The sequence below is a fragment of the Microplitis mediator genome, chromosome 7 (genome assembly GCF_029852145.1).
Source record: "Microplitis mediator isolate UGA2020A chromosome 7, iyMicMedi2.1, whole genome shotgun sequence".
Lineage (NCBI taxonomy): Eukaryota > Metazoa > Arthropoda > Insecta > Hymenoptera > Braconidae > Microplitis > Microplitis mediator.
The window spans coordinates 812,111-830,506 of record NC_079975.1 but is presented as its reverse complement, the minus strand read 5'-3'; positions in this window follow the sequence as shown (position 1 = coordinate 830,506).

The following is an 18,396-nucleotide window of genomic DNA, read 5'->3' as shown; positions in this document are numbered from 1 at the left end:
TAAGGAAATACCAAGTTTTCGAGGACTCAAATACGCTGAATCTTTTTTTTTTTAATGATATTCAAAGTAAATAGAAGAAATTTTCAGTTACCGTTGAAAAAAAAAATTTTTCATTTCTGCGGGCAAAGTGGGGTACCCCCTAAAAAAGGTAAAAAAAAAATTTCTGGATTTTAAACGAATTTGATTAAGTTGAATTTTTTTGTAAGTAATTTACATGAAGAAAAATTATATTTTACATGTTTATTGGATACAAAAGAAGAAAAAAAATTTTTAATAGTTTTTATCATAAAACAAACGTCATTAATATTTTTCAACTGACAATTGATTTTTGAAAAAGTTTACCAAAAAAAATTCAAAGTAACGCTTAATTATATTTACAGAAGTGATTTTGGAATGTTTAAAAACCATTTAAAATATAAAATTTTTTTTTTATCAAATTTTGGGGGTACCCCGTTTTGCATACCCTATCCCCTTTTGCCCCCCCTTCCCCTACTAAAAATAGAATTTAAAAAAAAAAAAAACAATAAAGCAGTGAACGGAGTTTTATTTGATATTTTCGATATTCAGTAGCGTCTACACTATCGATTTACCCGTAAATATCATGATGTATATAAATGTATTCGGTGTCCTCTTACACAGTTGTTGTCTTGGTACATACGTACTAAACCCCAGCAATATAACATCCAGTATATATGTTTAACCAGAAAGCGAACGACAACTCTTAACTTACGATTTGTTTCGCGAGCAAATGCTTGGCTGCCGTCTCCGATCGCGTCCTCGTCCTCGGTACAACTCCTCTAGCAACAGCAGCAGCAGCAGCAGATCTTCGGCCAATAATTCTCCCGGCGGATAAGATCGACATTAAAAGCACCCGTGAAACGTTTCCGAAGTTGTTATCGTGAATTGAGCGAGTATCCGAATGCAAAAGCAAAACCAAAAGCAAAAAAATAAAAAAACAACCCCACATATAAACGCCGTACACCTGTAACTCTTTTCTCAGCACACATCTTCTCGCGGTCATCTCACTTTTATTCTTTCTCTCTCTCATGTTCACTCTCTGGGTATCAGTTGCTGATCGATTCAGCCCGTGGGTGGTCTCTGAACCGCACGTACTCGAGCCGGTAACCTTACTCCTGCGTACCTGGTGTCTCAAAGCGCCTGAATAGGCTAGTTGTCTATCAGCAACGGAGGCCTAAATTCACCCGGGCCCCCTGGGGCTCTGGACCCTGACTCCGCCTCCGTCCCCAAGCTCGAAAGGGTCCGCCAGTCCTAGACAATCCGCGTCCCGATAGGAGACTCCGACACTCTTTTAAAATCCTTTGTCTTAAATTATGACGATTTCAATTTTAAATAGATTGTTACCACCCGGTACGTGGAATTGTGGCCCCCAGGACCTCTTGTAAGATACAGTGTAAAGGATCCAGAGACAAATGACGTACAGAAGTGGTAACCAACAGCCTTCCGGTGATATCGGATCTACCGAGCGTCGGTTTAAGAATCACTTCGACCCTTTCTACTTACTCTCTCTTCGTTTCCATCCCTCTCTGACTCACACCAATAATTTGCACACCCGAGCACGAGCCTCTTCTTCGTCTCTTCCTATTCACTCCTTAGATATTTTTCTCCAGCAAAGAGAAAAAAAAATATTTCCAAGTTATTCTTCGGTACGTGGGCTTTTGACGCCTATCCCACAATGTCCACAAGTCAAGCTCCCTTTTATTAAAAAAAAATGGGATTTATTCATGAGCAGTTGCCACATTTCCTTCAATTATACGAGCATCAGCTTTTAAAAAAATAATTAATGAGTAAGAATCCCTTTCAGTTTATTAAAACCGATAAAATTGAATGAAGGCTTATTATTAATAAGAAAAAAAAATGAAGAATGATAGGTGTTTATACGTGACAAGAGGGCAGCACTTAAGTAATAATATAACCTACATTATGTATTCATACATCGGAGATCCGAGTGAAGTACATCGCGAGTGGCACCGCGACGAGGGTGGTCCCTCTCCTCTGTGCTGAGTAAAAAAACAAACATATATATCTTTCATAAATCTGGAAAATATCTAGCACAGCACCATAACAATAACCATAATGCTGGTATATGCCCGAGTGGACGAAGGAGGTGGAGGAGGATAAAAAAGTAAGCGTGTGGCTACGGTACTCGAAAAGATCTCAATCGAAGATACGAGCCAGAAATATAAATAAAAAGATGTTAAGATAAATTCACATTATAATAAGGATAAATAGTAATCCTTTGGACAAACTGCTGTCAATTAATAAAAAGATGATCCCTGTCAAAATATAGGCGGTTATATTAGCGCGAGGTAATCTTGACTAATAAGTGTCGTTGGCATATTTACCTACACACTAAAATATAATAATGTAGCCTACAACAGACTACTCGGAGACCAGAGACTGGAGACCAGAGACATAACCTCCCTCGACAACAAGAATATATATTTATTGTGTAAAAAGGACATGAAAGACCGGGTGTAATATGTTACTACTCGAGTTATCCCAGCCGGATCTTTTAACTTTATGCTCTTCTGAATGCAGCCCTGGTCGCTCTAACCGTGATGCAGCCAAAGAGACCCAGCTAAATACAAAATACTATACATTTATATTTGTATATATATATATATGCACATTTAAAATGTATGTATAGCAATTGACCGAGTATGAGAGATGTAATTTAGCAGGTTGGTAATGCTCATGGGAAAGAAACGACCAAAAGACCTAGACTCTATATCTAAGCTCGTTAAAAAATAAGGCTGATATTAATACAAGAGGTTATTTTATTAATGCCCGGCTGCACTAAGAGTCGGAACCTCTGGTTGGTGAATAGCAATAATATCCCGACACTTTGGTGTTACAAATATATTTTCTCGCTTAAAATCGTGGTGGTGATTTAGCTTGCTTGGTCATTACTCGATTGATGTTAACATCGGGGGTATTAGACGGCTGTGAAGATCAAAGAACTTGATGACTATGTAGCGGCTTTGGCCCGCGAGGCATCAGGAATCTGAGGAAAACTCTTAAATTGCAGAGTAAAGTTGGATTGTGTTCTAAATTCGGAATTGAACACTTAGCCGACGGAGGTGTCGGTATTGAAGGAAATTTTATTGCTACGTGACTGGATTAGACAGACGGTGAAGAAGCATGGAGGACAAATGACATGCGACGAGGAGCCAGGGGCTGCAGTAATGCTGGATGGTCGTGTGTCAGCATCCGTCATTACCATCATGATGATGATCATCCTCGTAATCGTAATTCCCAGGACCTTTTCGACAGGATCCGAGGTAATCGATTCTATCGGAGTGGTGTAAAAGGCGCGATATATTGTGCTTGTATTTATAGAGATATAGATATACGGATATGGATAGAGGAACAACTTTAAGATGAGGAATAATGTAAGCGGTGGATCGGGAGGCGTTCGCGGAACAATCATCACTAACTGCGCATACGGTATCATTCGCGATATATCCATGACGATATCTTGTTACGTGATAGTCGTTTGTAACTGACTTATGGTCCGTGCACGTATCAACCCTACGGTTTAGAATAGACCATGACCCTAGCAATTTATTTATTTATTTATATGTATACAGATATAGATATCGTCTGACTAAGAGTCTTTTGGAATTTCGTTATTAAATTTTTCTTGTTGAATTTCTTCTAACGGAGACAAATATTCTGAAAATTATTGTCAATAATAATAATAATGCACTGTAAAAAATCCGGAGTGAATTCGGAATGGATTCGGATTGAAATTAAATCCGAATTCACTCCGCATTCACTCCACCACTCGGAGTTCCGGAGTTTTTGAAAAAATCACCCCGCATGCGGAGTGAATTGGGAGTTATTTTTTAGTGGAGTGATTGCGGAGTGACGCGGATTTTATTTCACTCCCAATTCACTCCGGTCCGGAGTTTTAATACTTAAATAAATTTATATTAAACTGCTAAACAATGTGCGTGTGTGCAAATGTGTGTGTGTGTGTGTGCAAATGTGTGCATGTGTGCAAATATCTGCGTGTGTGCATGTGTGCAAATGTGTGTGTGTGTGTGCAAATGTGGGCGTGTGTGTGCAAATGTGTGCGTGCGTTTGTGTGCGAGTGCGCGTGTGTGTCTAAATATGATTTTATTGAGTGGAGTTATTTTTTATTAATAATATTTACAAAACTCCGCTCCGGAGTGAATTTCACTCCGGAGAGATTAAATTAATAAAAAATTATCTACTCCGCGAAAACTCTCCTGCGGAGTGAATTTCACTCCGAGGGCAGTAAATAATTAAAAATTCATTCACTCCGCATTCACTCCGGATTTAATCCGCATCCACTCCGCGAATTTTTTACAATGTGTGATAGTATTTTATGAATAGACATGTGTGCTAAATAAAATTGCTGCTGCCTGAATTAACGGACGAGTACTATATAGAAGACAAAGATAGTGTTGAAGGAAAATATTTTCACGTGCGTCCTAAAAGCCAAACAACGGGAGATGTAGAGTGTCTGAGGATACTGTAAAGTGTTAAGGGATGCTAAAGAAGGTGTGTCGGTTGTTTAACAGAAGTGACAGAAAATACGCGAGACAAGAAAAATTGAAACAGTCAATGTCGCCGAGAGGTCTAAGTGGCGACAGCATTCAGCCGAGCACCGCCTCGCTAATTTTCCGTCATAAAGTCCTTCCACGAGGATCCGAATAAATAAAACTAAACGAACTGACGGTATTGTAGAGAGTGTGTGCGTAACGCGAAGGCAGACGGCGTATTAATTCCATTGGTGGTGGCGGAGAACTCGTATCGGGGAGCTCGGCACTAAGTGCAAGGAGTTCAAAAGAGTGTGGAGGTGCAAAGTGGGGCTACACGAGGTACGCATGCTGCCTCGCGACTTTGCAATGCTACTATATACGTAAATGCAAATTTACGCCCGTTTGTTATAAACGATAATTCATTTTGCGCGTGCGTTAACGCTGCTAACTTTCAAAACAACTTGTCTATTGTTTCATTTTTATTTAGTTTTTGCGTTTTTAATTATTTTTAGTACACTAGGCTATTTAGGGGAGGGAGGGGCAAAACGGGGTACTTAAGGAAATACCAAATTTTCAGTTACCGTTGAAAAAAAAAATTTTTCATTTCTGCGGGCAAAGTGGGGTCCCCCTAAAAAAGGTAAAAAAAAAAATTTCTGGATTTTAAACGAATTTGATTAAGTTGAATTTTTTTGTAAGTAATTTACATGAAGAAAAATTATATTTTACATGTTTATTGGATACAAAAGAAGAAAAAAAATTTTTAATAGTTTTTATCATAAAACGTCATTAATATTTTTTAATTGACAATTAATTTTTGAAATAGTTTACCAAAAAAAATTCAAAGTAACGCTTAATTATATTTCCAGAAGTGATTTTGGAATGTTTAAAAACCATTTAAAATATAAAATTTTTTTTTATCAAATTTTGGGGGTACCCCCTTTTGCCCCCTTTCCCCTCAATATTTTTTTTACATCAAGCATTCTCTGCTATTAATTATGAGATCAAAATTTGTATCTCAAATTAATACCGGGCCATTTAAAACTGATAATTACCGCGAGTTTAATTTACAACATTAGCAAAGAAATTAATTTTTACTTACATCTAATTTAAGATTTTCAGGATCAAACTTTTCTTACGCTAGGTCGTAGGTCATGAATTTACAGAATACAAGAGAATAAAAAGGGTGGGAGTTTAGCGATAGTGCGGGAACACGAGACGATGGGCGTAGCTGAGATTTGATGTAGATCCGAGCCTCCACCTCTTCCTCTTTCAGCTCCGTACCAAATAAAACGCTAAGGGATAAGTAAAGATACTCTTGTCCAGATCCCACTTAATACCTTATCCTTTTTATCCTTTTCTCCTTCCCAGTTTTATTATTATTTTAAATCCGTTTTTTATCTCCCTCGCGCACGTACGCCCAGCGTGTGCGGAAATCTCATTTTGTGTATCCACTAAAAATCCGACAAGTTTCTCCATACATGCATACATACATGCAGATATTTATACTCCCTATGGGTTTATAGATATCTATATATATATATATATATATATATATACAGATACATAGAGGCGACTTCTCAGCGGGGGAGAGATATACCCCGGTTAGCAGATCGGATCAAGTCTCCAACTCATGTGTGCGACAGCGTGGAAACACACATCTCACAAATATACACAAACCAAATAATCGTAAATTATTTTTACTTTTTTTTATATTATATATTTAATTATTTTTTAACAATTTTTATCTTTCAAATAATCAATTCATAACTTTATTTTATTTTATCTTATTTTATTTACTTATAATTCGACCATTAAATTTAGTTTAATTTTGTTATTTATCCCAAATGCTCACTGGCGTCCCCATGCTCAACACGAGCTGGAGGAGGCCAAAGTTTGCCCCCCACGGCGTCTTTAAATTTTTCTCTTCCTCGGCTGAGAAACCGCGAATTAATGGGGCGTAGCGCGTAGCCGCGGTCCTCGACGACTTTAATTAACTGTATTCAGCGAGAAAATTTCAGTTATTGCCATTCGTCAGCGCATTCATTTTATTTATCAAAAAGTTACCCGAGAATTTACTTTATTTTTTACCGTTAATTATTATTATTATTATTTTTTTTTTTTTGCTGGGATCCCGACCGAGTGATAATTTATTTAATTAATTAATTAATAAATTTGATATCAATGATAATTATGCAAATGAGTAAATAAATAAATATGTTATGTATAAATATATACTTGAACTTTAGTGAGTGAAGGATAAAAATGTCAAGATGTTAATAAATAATATCCTGCGCACTAAAGAGATGTCAATACTTTCTTATATTTTAAGTCTTGCGCAGATCAATTGATTTTTTTTTTTTTTTATTTATGGCTTTGAATTGTACGTGTGTGCGTATAAATATATATATTAAAGAGATATAAGATCAAAGTGTTGACGAGTGGTCATAAGCGTGTTGACGTGTCGGCGTTCAAGGAACGCAAGCGCACGTCAATTACCCAGGTGTGGATGTGAAAAAAAAAATTTTAAGATACAGTGAAAGAGAACTGAAATGAAGGCGTGGATTTATATATATACATATATGTTGAGGATCTGTATTATATGTAATGTATATAATAGACGCAGCATTGTTTCTTCTTTTGAAAGCGGCCTAACGTTTTTAGTGAGGATATTCTCGGTGGTGAGAGATGATAAGTATTGGAGAAAAAAAATAATAGCTGACATGCTGCAACGTGTTTGCCGTGTCATCGTTCTCAATTGGACTGATTGATCCAGAAGAACTAATTGGCAAACTAATGCGTTTCATCTTGCCCGACAAAAGACCCTGGGTTATGATTTTTCGTTCGTTTTATTAAATTATCATTTGAGAGTTCGACAAAAAGTCATCTATTTAAAAGGATTCATTATGAATTATTTTTTTATTTATCATTATAAATATTTATTCATTTATTTATCATTAATTTTGATTTACTAATTAGAGTTACACTACACTCGGAAAATTAAATGATAGGAATTATCATCTAGTGATGGTAAAATTTTCACTATCAATCCGATAGTAGGGAATATTATCTAGATGATTGAATAAATCATCTAGATCGTAATAATATTAATTACAATCCCTGATAGTAACTGTTATCATCCTGATATTTTTATCTCTATTAAAAAAAATTATAACACTATCTTGGCATTTGAAAACTTTCGAATCATTCTAGATGATTGGAATTAAAAATTTAGGATAATGAACACAATTATTTAATTTTCTGAGTGTAGTGAAAATGAAACGAGGCACTGGCGGCGCTCGTTTCTCTTTACTAACCTGAGTCAAAATTTAGAGCCTATATAGGTCCCTCTAGCCCTAAACAGATCCGATTTAGAGCCCTGTAGTCCTGTAGCTCCGACTTTGAACCCGGAGGTCCTAACATTCACTGAGAGGTCCGATTTTGAGCCTTCAAGTCCGACAATATTAATCCCGTAATAAATTTCGATTCATTATAATTGAATAATTTATGATGATTATTATAAATATTATTATTTTTACAATAAACCAGGGCTTACAGGCCCTAAATCGGACCTAATTTTAATTTTCATCAGGGCCTAGATTGAGCCCGCAAGTGCCGAAAACGGAAATTTGAAGCACCTCAGGGACCAAAATCTGACCTAATTTAACATAGAAACAGACTCTATTTAGAGCCTCCAAGTCCGAAATAGGTCCGACTTTAGAAGGCTCTAAGTGGGCTCTAAATTTCGACTCGGGAAGGTACAGGTAATTATGTAATTTTATTCGTATATATTTGGATATAAAAGAAATATTTTTTTTCTAAACACCGAGCCCTATATTTTCTAGAGAATTTCTAAAGGATGGAAATACGGGGATAAAAAAGTTTCGTCCTCAAAGAGTCCTCGTTCCTTCAAAAAATGAAGTTATAAGGCGACAACTACTCAGGCGCGTTCACGGCGACCCCCTGCACAAGAAAAATGATAACAGCAATTACCTGAAGTCACGAAGTCTTAGCAGTAGAGCTATTGGCCTCGAAAATAGGCTAAAATGGGCCAAATCGCTGATTTCAGCAAAATAATCTAGTATTCGGCTTCATAATTTCTGACAAAAAAAATTTTCTTCTAAATAATTACAATAATAACAGTTAGACTCGCGTCTATTTTGCTAGACGAAATTAGACTCAGAGTTGATAAATAATACTGGTATCAATTCACAGTCTATACAAAAAATATTTTCTCAATGAATACGATAAAAAGAAAAAAAGTAAAACATAAAAGATAAAATTAACCATAAAATATTAAGTGATAAAAATAAATGAAAGGCTCAATCAATAATTCCTGGATGTGAGTGTTGTCTCGCGTGGGCTTTCTATCCCATACATAACAACGGCAACAGCAACAGCAACAACAACAACGACCAGTATGCGTGCCAATACCACGCACTGAAGAATCGCGGTAACCCTTGAACCTCAGGCAGGTGAGGCTCAATATTTTTATTCCGGTTTATTATTTCCCTTTTTATTTACCAACACTGTGCGCTGCATTGTACGACCCTTCGCGATTGCAGCAGAGTCTTGGCAAGAAGGAAAGAGAGGCAAAGAAAGAGTGAGCCAGTGCAGAAGTAAATAATATGGAAAATAAAATGCTGAGAGATATTCACATTCACTTAGTATTGCGAGGGTTAAGATTGTCGGTGTCAGAACCAGGGAATCGTGCTTTCGATTGGCCGAACTGTACTTCTATGCAGATATATAAATATACATATACATAAGTGATGTGAATAATTCCACTGCTACTTTACAACTTTAATCTTATATTTTTATAAATATCACTAAATCTTAGGGGAGGGAGGGACAAAAGGAGGCACTTAAGGAAATACCAAGTTTTCGAGGACTCAAATACGCTAAATCTTTTTTTTTTTAATGATATTCAAAGTAAATAGAAGAAATTTTCAGTTATAGTTGAAAAAAAAAATTTTTCATTTCTGCGGGCAAAGTGGGGTACCCCCTAAAAAAGTAAAAAAAAAAAATTCTGGATTTTAAACGAATTTGATTAAGTTTAATTTTTTTTTAAGTAATTTACATGAAGAAAAATTATAGGGGAGACCGGGGCAAGACGGCCTACCTAAGCCGGTTATTATTATTTGTGGCTTTTAACCATCAAGTCGATTTACTATTGCCCAACTTGAACTCAATTCACCAAAATTTTGGTGAAGCTCCTGAAAAAAAATTTTTTTTTTTTGGGGCAAGACGGCCCCCTCCGAAAAAAAATGAAAAAAAAAAATTTTTTTTTTTTAATTGTAAAAAAATTTCCCGCGTAACAAATGTTTATATTTTTCTCTTTAACAACTGTATTTACTTTAATATTACTCGAAATAACCTTTTTTGATATAATACGAGTCATTTTTTCACTTCTGTAGAAAATTGATTATTGGTTTTTTTAACTTTTTCAAATGCTCTATTTTAATCCAAATCCATATAATTAACCAAAAAATGATATTTCTATTAAATTAATCATGACTAGGTTATAATACTATGAAATACATTTTCTTTTAGAATTTTTGAGTGGTTCATTTTGCCCCAAGTTTCACGTATCGGGCTAAAAATGAGTAAATAATCTAAATTTGTGATAATCAAAAGAAAACAAGAAAAAAAAATTTTTGGTTAATTTTTGAGGTGGGCCTCCTTGCCCCGATCTCCCCTATTTTACATGTTTATTGGATACAAAAGAAGAAAAAAAATTATTCATAGTTTTTATCATAAAACAAGCGTCATTAATATTTTTCAACTGACAATTGATTTTTGAAAAAGTTTATCAAAAAAAATTCAAAATAACGCTTAATTATATTTACAGAAGTGATTTTGGAATGTTTAGAAACCATTTAAAATATAAAATTTTTTTTTATCAAATTTTGGGGGTACCCCGTTTTGCCTACCCTACCCCCTCCCCTATTTATCATTACAATTTTTAAACTAAATTTCTTTACAACAAAAACTTTTTTTTAGGAAGTAAAGATTTATTGGCTAAAATTTTTTACTTTAATTATAAAAATATACAAAATAAAAATCATGATTCGGGGAATTCCAATTATTATTTCCAGTAATTAAAATTTAATTAACAATTTTTCTCATTAAGAAATCAATATTATTGGTAATTATTTATTAAGTGAACTATTAAAAATAATATTAAATATTATCTATTATGTAATGATTATTATTACACTTACTTAGTTCTCATTGGCAAAGATAACCAAGTCCACACATGAGATACATTAAAGATGTGGTTTTGCGAAAGTTCGTAATCCGAGCGGTGGCAGTATCGGTGCCGGAGAAGTTGAGCCGCTGGTGGACTGCACGGAACATTAATTGCCGCAATCGTATTGCGTGTTGCTGATTGCCGCAATTCAGTAGAGTACAGCCCGAACCCGAGTAGGAGTAAAGCCGCTGGAAACGTGGAAAACCGTGTACGCGAATGTCGAGCGACCAACGGTCTCTGGAGATTACAAGAGTTCTTCGGATACGTAAACGCTACAATTATTAATCGTTAGTTATTCTCATCCAGAGCCCAGCGTCTTCGTAATATATATCAGCCTAGCGTCCGGCCCCGTGAGAAATATACATTTACTTTGTAGCATTTTATCCGAGCCCCATAATTATCCTCACATTCGATAATAATTTCAATTTAAAGTGTTTACTGGATTTATTTAATTTTCGCATCGTCATTAATTTTATTCAATTATGAAATTATTATTTACGTCGCGGAAAGGGCAAAATGAACTCACAAAGATTTTATTTTTCGCGCCAAAAAATTTTTTTTTTCTATCTACAGAAATATTTCTTAAGATCAAATAAATCGGAAGTTATCGAAAATAAAATTAGTTGGTATTACCCGGAGTTACCCAGATTTACATCAATAAAAATTTATCGATATCGGAGGCTATAAAATTTTAATTGTTATTTTATTGGCGTTACTTTGAATAAAAAAATCAAAATTGGTACAATATAATCCGTCATTCATTATTTTGTCATTGAGTTTATGCTTCGACATCAAGAAACAGCCTAATAGTTTTCCATTAATAAGGACAACTGTCTAGTGATTAAATAAGTTGATTGTTATTATTTAGTGCGTTAATATGTCAAAAAGTTATATATTTATTATTATTGTTGTCATTATTGTCGTTATGACCAAAATCACTTCAGCGGCTAATTTTGATCTGAACATTTGCAAACTATATGGACCGGTACGTAATTAATAATGACAGAAAAAAATCATTAATTATCCCGAGTCGAAATATTGGACGTAAATTGAACGTTTTGAACGTAAATTGAACGTTTTGGACATTAAAAACTCAATTTGACAGCTTTTAACTTATTCAAAACGTATATTGGAGTATCATAAATCGAAAACGTAACTAAAACCTATTTACACTTACAATAAGAAAACATAAGCATTCCAAAAAATTTTTTTCATCGATTTTGTACTCCTGGATTATAATCACGTCAATTCCCTAAAATTTTGTCGTCCGCCTTTCTGGCTCTTAAATCAAAAATTCGTATTTTGAAAAAAAAAATTTTTCAGTTCATACTTCTATCTAACACTATTATATCTTTTCATATATTATGATATCAAGGTTATGAAAATTGTGATTACAAATATTGAAATAAATTAATTAATGTTATCATTAAACTAAAATCATAACTAATGAAATTACCAATTTTTTACGAACCAAAATACAAAAAAATCGTTCAAATTACTTTCAAAACGTTCAATTCACGTTTAAAACGTTAAGAACGTTTAACTTACGTCTAATATTTTGACTCGGGTATATTTGTAAGATGTATTTAAATTTTTTTTCCCTAGTGCTCAGACCATGCGCAATGTTGCTCAAATTATTGTCGGAAGTACATGGATTTCAATGGGATGATGGTTCCTTTGTGCCAGCCAACATATGCTTAAAGTACTAGCAGTAATAAATTACAAAAAAAATTAACCAATTTTACTTAATATTTGAATCTCACTTCATAAATTAAATTGTAAAAAATTAATAAGTGGTAGAAAAAAAAAAACTATGAACGTTAAATATTTTTTGTTGTTCTTCGCTATTTATAAATTACTGGTTGACATAAAATCGATGGCGAGGATGTTTTTGTCCTTGGATAAGTAATATAATATACTTGCATCAGAAAATGAATTACATGACCTAAGACCTGACTTAGACTTGGGCCAATGTCACGTGGCCGGCATAAACGTGACGTGCCGTGAAATACCCAGGTAATGGCCGAGTGGACATTTCCAGCCACCGAGAGCTATCGAGGCACCGTCTCGCGGATGTATGGGTATGGGTTGCGAACAAAGTCGATAGGGAACACGATGAGTAAAAATATTAAATAGAAAATGTCGACGTCAAAGGCGACACTTCTTACCACTGAACGCCATTACTCTCTTCTATTAATACTTATTATTGTCCGCGATAATTTTTAATCATTTGTATTTAATGTCCGATAAATAAATTTTTCACTCGCATGAAATTTCATTTCAAAAAAAAAATTTATAACACTGGAAATTAAAATATCTTTTAAACTATTGGATTTACCTAAAAATCTAATCAGACCTTTTTTATAGACAATTAAATTTCCTACAAAAACGGTATCTGCATATTTTTTCGTAAAGTCAATAATTAAAAACTTATCTGAGTTTGAAATTGAATAAAAGTAATTTGTTGGTGAAAAAAATAAAATATTCAAAAGTTTATTGGAGGTCGATCGTGTGTGGTCGTTGGTGAATAGGGGATAGATTAGTACGATCAATCTGCGTCGATCTGGGTTCATCTTAATGCCCTCATTCGGACCCTTTTGCCTTAGCCTTAGCCTTTATACTCACTCCTCTTCCTCTTTTTCTCATAAGCGCCCTCCTCACAGGCAGAACCATCACCCACCGGAGGAATAATATCTATATATATATGTATAATATGTAAGTATGTATTATAATATAGTTTTTCCCAGTATCACGCCCCCGTAAAACGTTATACTCTTGCGTGGTCTGGTGTTTAGTTCTCGCGGTAGGTTATCCCGTGATATAATAACGCGGGTCCAGGATCCATGTGGATAGGACTCGCGGTATGTAGTGCTTCGGAGCGTGTGTGTGAACATTAAGATGTCGTAATCGGCGGGCGAGTGAGTATGAGCGAGGGGAGTAATATCTCTATTAATAATGTAATTGCTGGGCGCCCGAGAAGAGATCGTGCATGCTCGCACGACCATTAGGCGGCTAAACTTACTCTCGCCTCTTCTCTTCTATCCCTTATATTTCGTCTCTTTCTATCAAGTCCTCACATGCACACACGCACACACACACATGCTCATATATGTGTCTTGTGGTACTTATCTGTGTACGATCTTGATCCTTAACATTAAAATCACGCCCCCAAAATGCATTTACTATCGCATCATAACCGTAACGAATTTTATACGATCACGCAAATTGACTGTTAACTTTTTTTCTTTAATTATTTAAATTATTTATAAATAATACACGAGATTATCTTCAGTATAATTATATTTTATTTTATATTTAAATAAATAATTTTAGTAACTCCCAGTTATTTAAATCACCAAAATGTTAATAATTGATGACCACCAGAATCTAGTAAATTTTGATAATTTCTGCGACCCAAAATTTAATTTTTTTTTTCTACATGGGCAATAAATAAGTAAATAGGGGAAGGGGGGGGGCAAAATGGGCCCCTTAAGAAAAAAATTTTCAAATCCTCAGTTTTTTTTACTTCCTCGCCAAGTATTTGACGTTAATTTGTTCTGTCCATTAAAAATAAAAAATTAAAAAATGTGGGGCAAAATGGGCCCCCTAAAAAAATTTTTATAATGCGAGTTTTTCAGCTTATATCACTTTTTTTTCCTTCTGCTGAGTTTTTGGTGTTAATTTGCAGTGTCTATGAAAATTAAAAAATCCTGAAAAGTTGGGAAAACGGGCCCCCAACAAAACTCAATGTATGTTTGTCGCTTGTTTTGTGTTTTGAAACTTTTTGCTGTGTGTTTAGTATAAAAAAGAGTAAAAATTTTGAGGGGACCATTTTGCCTCAATGTCCCATTTTGCCCCTTCCCCGCTCCAAACACGTTTTATGTTAAAAACTTTGGGGGCCCATTTTGCCCCCTAATATTTCGAGGCATCCAAAATTTCAGGGAGCCCGTTTTGCCCCTAGGGGCCCATTTTGCCCCCCCCCCCCCCTTCCCCTATGTTGTTATTTATTGTTATTATCAATAATTGAGGTTTGTTTAATTATATATATGAAAGGGATACATTGAACTTGTGGTGATTGTTTTGTGCATTAAAGTAAAATTTTTTCGTAAACGTTAACGGCTAGCCGGCAATAATTCCGCTTAACAATTTTACAATGGCACGTCAGAGAGTTTACCAACAGAACGGGGCTCAGTGCATACACCTTTATAGTACTCACCTTTTATAATACATTACATTCTTTATGACCAGGGACAATTTCTCGAGAGTTACCTGCGTCGTTTCACACCGGGCCGTTATCCATCCTCTCTAGTCCTACAGCTCCAGCAACAGCAACAGCAATAGCAAGAGCTATCAGCAAATCATAGTCCTGAGAACACACTTCACCCATCAGCTAATTTTTTACTTCCCGAGCATTAGACATTACTCATACACACATTACTACATTTACCGCTAATAAAAACATAAATACAAATAAATAAAAATCTATATATAAATATATATATATAAATGTTTGCAAACTCTCCTCTTACTTCTTAGATATCTACGGCTTCTTCAGCTCCTTTATTACCGCGACTAAAAATATCACTATTAATATTTAACTTTCTGACCACCCACGATTTTTATTTATTTATTTATTAATCGAGCCTCTTAATCTCAGATATTAACTAATAAATTAAATAAATATATAAATTCAGGTAATTGTGAGGATTACAAGAGTTAATTATTACGATTCATTAATTCATTAGCGCTGAGCTTTCTCTTGCAGATGTCGATCGATTGATCAACTCAAGTCAAGTGGACTGTTAATAGCAATCTAATAATAATCATGATAATGTTTATATATTTACATACATTTACATTAGACGTGTGAGCACGTTGATTGGGTTGTTTCATGTGGGATATGGTGTATATATACTTATATATATGGGATGTGTGGTGTGTGATGTCAGACGAGAGTCACTGCCACCCAGTTGATCTCGGGGTCAATGAAGCCGTTTAATGATGAGCATTGACAGGTGGGTTCTTATTCAAGGGGTTACTCAAGAGGGCTGTCTATCTTTGCCACACAATCGTTAATTTACCATAGAAATTTATATACAAATGCATTATTATTTGCAGTCTTCATTTTTTTGATAAACAGGAAATTTGATCATTTTTATTATCAGATTTTTTAAAAGAGGAACCAGAGGAGATAACCCGGGTCAAAAATAAAACTTGATTTAGACTTGGTTTACCAAGTCGAAATTTGGAGCCGTTTTTCACAAGACAAACTCGACTTTTTTTACGGAGGCATGAAATATATTAAGTTTTCGCCTTGGTTTAGACTTAACTGGCTTACTTAGTCACGATTTAAGACGAAAAAGTTTAAATCAAGTCGAAATTGACTTGGTTTAGACTTACTCGACTTAAATTTTAAGACGAAAAAGTCGGAACTAAGGTGAAATAATTTTTATATATTAAGGCGAAAGTAAGGCGAATAAATGACTTTTTCTTTATCCCTTAGTCGAAAGTACGCACTTCCCTCCCTAATTTTAAGGCCTAAAGTCTCATTTCCCTCTCCTAGTGGAGTTACACGCGCCCCACTTACATCGCCGGGAGCAAAAAATTTTTTCGTGCCTACGGAAACAGCCGGCTGCTGCCATCTACTGAACGTCTACCACTTTATCAATAAAATTTTTGACGATAACATCATAGATCGTTGCTTTATTTATATGTACGTCAGTGTTTTCGTGTCTCGTTGTTTGTGATATTTTAAGTAAACAGTGTACTTGCAATAATAAAATGACTGAAAAAGTATCATCTGATGACTCTATGGACGAGGATGAGGTGATAAAAGATTTTGATGCAGAGGCGAGGTTAATTATTGAAAGATTATGTATTCATTTATATATTATTTATTGGCAGGAAAAAAATCTTGTTCATAGGCATAAATTTATTTCTTTCGAAAAAAAATAATTATTTTTTATTTTTATTTTTTATAAGTATAATTATGTCTTTTTTTTTGTTTTGTTTTTGATGCCTGCCCCCGCCGACCAGACGCACTCGCTTCGCTCGTGCTTTCAAATGTCGCGGGGCAGGCATCAAAAACGCAACAAAAAAAAAAAGGGAGACGGAAAAAAATTAAAGTTTTATGTATGTCCGAAAGAGGCGCGTCAATAGGGAGCAAATAAAAAAAACATGGCCGACCTGTCAGCTGAAGGCAGAACGTGGTTGTGTTGTTTATAGTATTCAAAAATGTAATTAATAAACGTACTTTCGACCAGGTATAAAGAAAAATCGTATACACCACACGGGAAGATAGTTAAAAGCCCTGCCCTGTGTGTCATGATGCCCTCGGCTTCGCCTCGGGCATCATATCACACAGGGCAGGAATTTCAACTTTCTTCCCTTGTAGTGTAATATACTATTTTTTGACTTGGTTTAGCAAGTCAAAAGTAATGTGAATGGCTATCGTGCTCAAAGTAAAGACGAATAAGTTGAAACTAAGAAGAAAAAAGTTCAAAAAGTTGAAAAAAATTAAATTTAAGTCGAAAAAGTCGAGATCTTATCAAGAAATCGTCGGCAAATCGATAACTTCAAAAGAAAATAAGGCGAAGCGAGCCTGAATCAAGTTTTATTTTTGACCCGGGAAGTAAAAAATTTGTGAAGACTTTTTTTAGGAAATTTAATTTCCTACAAATTTGTATTCTTATGTTTTTATTGTATTTTTGGTATTTGAGCCAGAATTTGAATTTTGACCAAAATATAAAATTCTATTAACCCTAATTCGATGTCGCTGTTTTCAGCAACCGTAAACGTTGAACATGGGTCATTACGGTCCGCCATTTTTGCACGACTCATGATGCGAAGCATCTGAGATGTGCTTTATGATCGAAAAATTTAATTCGCCCCACTTCGGCAACTATTTCAATTATTATACCCTTGTTAGTTTACGGAATTGAGATATGTTGCATACTATTTTGAAGATAATTTAATGGAGATTAGTTCCATACTTTTCAAAAATTTATTTAGTTCAATAAAAAAGGAAAAAACATCAAAATAGTCTAATAGTATATTACATACCTAGGCCAGTAAAATAAGAAAAGTCTCAGAGCACATGTAATTGTTGGCCGAGGCGAAGCCGAGGCTGACAAACATGTGGTCTGAGGCTTTCTTTTTTACTGGCCAAGGTGCGTATACTATTTTTCTGCTCGACGAAGCCGGAAAGTTGCAACTTCGTTTAGGGCAGCGGCCCGAAAGTTGCCACTTTCCGGCCGGAGGGCAGAAAAAAAATTTCCTGTCCGTCAAGTATGAAACCCGTAGACACAATAACTTACGAAAAAATGCAGTAATTGAATCAAATTTTTTTTTTTTTAATTCTTTGAAAGATTTGTAGGTCCCCTATTGCTACTGGCTAGGTAATTCAGTGTCGTTTAATAACAATTAATAGAAGAATAAAAAGGCTGTATAACTATATCTATATATATCGATGTAAAATTAACATGGATGCCGATATATCTATACCTATACATTATACGTACATTTATCCCACCAGGGGCGCTTGCGAATTACCATCCTAGTGTAGCTGTTTTTTTTTTTTTTGCTAATTGGTAATTCGAATTGTTTCAGTTCAAT